The 5,840-nt window shown below is 50.1% G+C and overlaps 1 pseudogene; it reads right to left on the bottom strand.

Annotated features, from left to right (window-relative positions):
* Positions 1-635: 635 nt before the first annotated feature.
* LOC119468008 lies at positions 636-796 on the bottom strand (annotated as a pseudogene).
* Between the last annotated feature and the right edge of the window lie 5,044 nt (positions 797-5,840).

Consider the following 5,840-nt stretch of genomic DNA (forward strand, 5'->3'; position numbering starts at 1 on the left):
TTCTTTTTTTTTTTTTTTTTTTTTTTTTTTTTGAGATAAAGTCTCACTCTTATCCCCCAGGCTGAGCAGCAGGGATTACAGGTGCCCGCCACCACGCCCGGCTAATTTTTGTATTTTTAGTAGAGATGGGGTTTCACCATGTTGGCCAGGCTGGTCTCGAACTACTGGTCTCAGGTGACCTGTCAGCCTCAGCCTCCCAAAGTGCTGGGATTACAGGCATGAGACACCGTGTCTGGCCGCAAATCCTTAAAGACAGTGTGAGCTAGTGCGCTAGATGGTTGAGAAAGCCCCGGGGCGCCTGAGACACAAGGAGAACCTGCATCCACCATCTCCCCTGTGTCCCCCTAAGGAAGATCTGCGCAGGGCAGGACCCTCTGATACAAGTGCTGCTTCTGTGGAAGGGAAAGAAGCATCAGCTGAGTGCCCTTGGGGGAAGAGCAGGAGGATACTCAGGTGCAAGATCCTGTGATGGAGGCAGAATGGCGGTGCTGACTGCACGGAAGGCAGCTGGGAAGCTCTGCGCGCAGGAGGGACCGCTGCTGGGAAAAGTGACGCCACTGATGTGTCTTTGTGGGAAGCTCACTATCACCGCCTGCCTCCCAGCCCTGCAACCCCAGAAAGCAGGCAAAGTGCTTCAGCAGAGCTGTCTAGAAGAATCTAGTGCCTCTGTCGCCAGGTATGTGAAAATATCTCAACTCCCCACAAGGTCCACTGCCTTGTGCTGTTCATTTTCCATTAGCAATCATCACGCCTCGGAAAAACCTCACTGGCTATGACACTGCCACTGCGCAAAGCTCTGCTGTTCATTTTCTCCACCTAAGACTCACAAAGCTGGGGACAGGGGGCAGGCAGGCCTTAGCTGCAAGGAGTCTGGGAAGTGTAATTTTCATCCATCTTCCTCCCTCCCTCCCTCCCTTCTCTTTCATCTTTCTTGTCCTTTCTTTCTTCTCTGCCTCTGCAGTTCAAACAGGCATTCCAGCTGTAGTTCAGAAAGTGATTCCATAAATGGGTTGGAACAGGAGTTGAAAAGCCAGTCCATAATTTCTCGGGCACCTCCCATCCCACTAAATACCGTGACGTCAGAGAAGCTGTTTATTTCCTTCACAGTGCCGGAGCACGTACAGCAAACAAAATACACATAATGGTGGTTTATTTTTACTTATTTAATGTCTTCCTCTGCCCCATTTGTTTATAAGTTCCACTCACGCCTTGTGTAAACAAAAAACAAAATCCTAAGCCCTCAACCCACTGAATGCACCCGCTCTGAGCCAAGGGGACCTTAAATGATATGGTTTGGATGTGTGTCCGCTCCAGATCTCATGTTGATGTGATTGCCAGTGTCGGAGGTGGGGCCTGGTGAGAGGTGCTTGGGTCATGGGGGTGGATTTCTCATGAATGGCTTGGGGCCCTCCTCATGGTAATGAGTGAGTTCTTGCTGTGTCAGTGCATAGGGGAGCTCGGTGTCTAAAATAACCTGGCACCTCTGTGACCACCAGGCACGTTCTCCTTGCCTGCTACACAGACAAAATCAATCCACTGAGGCCATGGCACTGTGGTAGAGAATTTAAGTGACATGAAGCCGGCCCTCAAGGGAGAACTGGAGCTATCAATCAAATTGGTCTCTCTGAAGGCTCAGAGGTTAGAGTCTTTATGACAATTTGGTGGGCCGGGGGCTAGGGAATGGGTGCTGCTGATTGGCTAGGGATGAAATCACAGGGTGTGGAAACAAGCCCCATGCTCTGGGTCAGCTCCTGGGTGAGGCCCCAGGATCAGGTGAGTCAGGAGTCAGGAGTCCAGGTGGGGACTGTCTGAAACACACCGCAAAAAACCCATCTCAGGTTCTACAGTAGTGATGTCATCTCTAGGAGCAATTGAGAAGTCTCAAATCTTGCGACCCCGGCCACATGATCCCGGAGCAGTAAGGGATCATAGGAACTGTGCCTGTCTCTTAGCAGGATCAGGCCCCTCCCATAAGCCTAACTACAAGGTATTTCATTGGTTCTACAAAGGCGGGTTAGTTCTGGGAAGGGTTATCATCATCCTTGCCTTAAGGTTAAACGATAAATTCATCCCAAGGTTAGCATGGCCTACATCCAGGAATGGCCAAGGACAGCTTGGTGGTCAGACGCCAGATAGAGTCACCCATGTCAGATTTCTCTCCCTGTCATCACCTTTGCAAAGGCCGTTTCCCCTCCCGCTCTTTCTCTTTCTCCCTCTCTTGCCATGTGACATGCCTGCTCCCCCTGAGTCTTCCACCACGATTGGAAGCTTCCTGAGGCCTCACAGGAAGCAGATGCTGGCAACACACTTTCTACACAGCCTACAGAACTGTGAGCCAAAATAAAATTTTCTTTATAAATTATCCAGTCTCATGGCCAGATGTGGTGGCTCACACCTGTAATCCCAGCTCTTCGGGAGGCCAAGGTGAGCAGATCACCTGAGGTCAGGAGTTCGAGACCAGCCTGGCCAACATGGTGAAACCTCATCTCTACTAAAAATACAAAAATTAGCTGGGTGTGGTGGCGGGCACCTGTACTCCCAGCTACCCAGGAGGCTGAGGCAGGAGAATAGCTTGAACCCAGGAGGCAGGGGGTGCAGTGAGCTGAGATTGTGCCACTGCACTCTGGCCTGGGTGACAGAGCGAGATTCTGTCTCAAAAAGAAACCAAAGTAAATAAGTAAATCATCTAGTCTGAGGCACCCCTTTACAGCAACGCAGACAACAACAACAGCTACTACTGATACACCAGAGAAGGCTGACAAACGGAATTCCCACAATGGGAAGAGATGTCAGACACACCTCACTACGCCTCCTCCCTTTGGAGTTTAGACACAACTGACCAGCATGAACCTCAAGACAGAGATCATAACACTGACAAGGCAGACTCCACGGCAACCGGATAACCAGTTCCAACCTGACTCTGGGGTAGCATCCTGTGACAGACAGCGCTCTCCAAAGGAAATCAAATGTATTTCACCTTACAATAGATTTCTCGGACGTATTTTGAAATGGCCCTGCAAAGCCATCTTTCATGGGGATTTGTATCTGTGGAGCATCTTCATTCAGGCAGGCAGGCCCTTCCAGCTCTCGGAGAGATGAACCAAGAGTCTGACGCCTGTTAAGGCCTGAAGAGCGACATTGGCCATCTATACCCTCTGGAAGCTGCTACCTGGAGGCTTCCTCTACGGAACGAGGACCTCGGCTTCCACCACCCACACTTATGTTAACTCAAGCATTTTTTTCTACCAACTTCAAGTCTTTGGACAAAGCTTAACTCTTTCAACCAATTGCCAATCAGAAAACCCTTGAATCCATCTATGACTTATGAGCCCTGCACTTCTCACCTTTGAGATATTCCACCTTTTTAGGCAGAACCGATGTACACCTTCCATGGATTGATTTATGGCTTTGCCTATAACTTCTTTCTCCCTAAAATCTCTAAAACCGTAACCCGACCACCTCGGACAGGTTCTGTCAGGACCCCTTGAGATTGCTCCCTGAGTCACGGCCACTCACGTTGGTGCAGGATAAACCTCGTTAGCTATTTTACAGAGCTTGGTTTTGCTGGTGACACTCACGCTTTGCGCTTTGTCCACCTGGCTTTTAGGGTGTCCTCACTGTAAGCCACGGTGTTTGGTACATGGTTGGCACTTGGTAAATATTGCTGAATAAATGATCAGGCCCTTTATGAGCTGGGTAAGAACAAAGCAACGAAAAAGACTGCCCTTTCTATGGAAAAATAAATACTTAGGTGGACAGACACGTTTACACTCAACTTCCTGAATTTCCTATAAGGAAATGTGGGAGGGGTGAAGTGAAGTCTGCTCCAGTTAACTTGCTTGGAAGCAGCACTTTTGATCACGGAACTAATGCAATGTGCGGGAGCCTCCAAAGAAAATAAAGAAGCAGGGAGATATTTCCAGACTCCCTCTGCAGGTCTGAAACATGTGTCGCCGGCAGGTCACCCTGGGAGGGTGGGCCGCAGTAAGCCCACGTCTGGCGGTGCCTGGGTGCCCAGCGCTGCTCCTGCGCCCCCATTAGTGCTGGTACACATTTCTGCGGCCTGCGCCAGCTGCTTCTCAAACAGACTCACTGGCAACAGAAATGGAAGAAAAAAAAATCCAGGGTCTTAGGGTACATTTTTTTCATTCTCTTTCTACAGCTAAAAGGAAGCTGGACGCTTGAGAAGGATCCGCAGCAGCTGAATCATAGCCACAAAGGGAGATTAGCAAGCAACGCCGTGAGAGCTGGGAGATTTTTCCTGGGTTGAGCTCGAGAAGAATGTAGTGCTCTGTGCGTTTGACTGGCTCATTCTACTGGTGCCCCCCCTTGGCTCCAGAGCCCCTGTGCGCCTTCCCTCTTCCTTTGCCAGGAAGGGATTGACACAGGGTCAGTCGTGAAGACGCTGTCTCCCAGCCCCACCCCAAAGGCCGCAGCGGGAGGCCGGAGCAGGCTGCGTCTCAGACGGCCAGCAGGGAACAAAGGGGGCCGCTGGGCTCTTTTCTGGTTACCCAGGGAGAACAGTAAATCCCCTGGTGCCACAGAGAGACCTGGCCTTGGCGTGGAGATAGGCTCCTTCCAAGTGACTCATTGTCAGATTTTCATATTTCATAAGACACGCCAGCAAAGAACAAGCAAGCAAATGGACAGTAAATTAAGAAAATTGCTCTAATTTATTGGTAACAATCAGCTTTCATTTCCCTTTTTTCCACGGAGCTTCTTCCTAATGACCTCCCCTCCTACAGCTGTGTCATTTGGATAAACTCACATCCTCAGGCATTTTTTTAATGAAATAGGAGGCTATCCCTCAAGGAGGAAGGAGAGGAAAGAGAGCTCCGTATGCTCACCTCCTTTCCTATTGCAGATGGTTCATAATGAGCACAGTGTCTTTTGAAATGTGATTTAAGGCGTATTTCCATTTCCTGCAGATCTTCTTGCTCTGGGCATCCCAGTCATTGAAGCTGTGGGTTTCAGTGCTCCAAGAGTAACAGGGTTCAGGAAACGCAGTTGCAAAATATATTGATTGCTTCAAACTGAAGGCACTGGAGGAGCAGCAAACGCAGGGAGCGGCTTTCTCTGAACCTCCCTATCTGCCTAAAAACCCAACCCTCCAATAGGAGCTCAATCGTCAGGCATCTCCTCCTTGGGAATCCCAGCTACTGGGAAGATTAACCAGGAGACACCTGGGGTCCACAGGATGCCGAGGCAGACTCAGTCACAGGCATCACCCACTCACCTTCCCCCAGGTCATTCACTCTCCCCATGCTTCCTACAATGGCCCTCTTTCCTGGAAAGAGGGTGTGTGGGTTTCTAGACCTCACCAGATTTTGGGTTCTCACTTTTCTTCCCTGGGAAGACGGTGTGTGGCTTCTAGACCTCACCCACATTTCTTTCCTGGGCTGCCTCTGTGCCTGTAATACATGTGTTTGCCTTCTCCCCCACTAATCTGCCGAGTGTCTGCTTATTTCCTAGACTCAATTATCAAACCTTCAGAGGACACGGGGAATGTCTTCCCTCCCCTGCAAGGGAAAGTGGATTCCTGCTCTTCCAGTCTGCAGTTACAGGCTAGGGCAATCAAACCTGAGTTTTGTTGCTGTCTCCAGCAAGACAGTAAGACCATAGGCCAGACTTTGGAGAGATGAAGAGAGCAAGAAAAAGTGGGAGAATAAGAGTGAGAAAAAGCGAAGGGGGGAGAGAGAGAGAGGAGAGAATTTTAGGAATCTCTTAAGCATATGCAGAACCCAGGCCGGACGTCTGGAATCACAGGATTGGTCCAGGATGGGAAGTGGCCTGCTTCTGTGGCTGGAGTGCGTGGCCGGGGGAGGTGGCCTGCTTCTGTG

This window comes from Cebus imitator, unplaced genomic scaffold (genome assembly GCF_001604975.1).
Source record: "Cebus imitator isolate Cc_AM_T3 unplaced genomic scaffold, Cebus_imitator-1.0 Scaffold365, whole genome shotgun sequence".
Lineage (NCBI taxonomy): Eukaryota > Metazoa > Chordata > Mammalia > Primates > Cebidae > Cebus > Cebus imitator.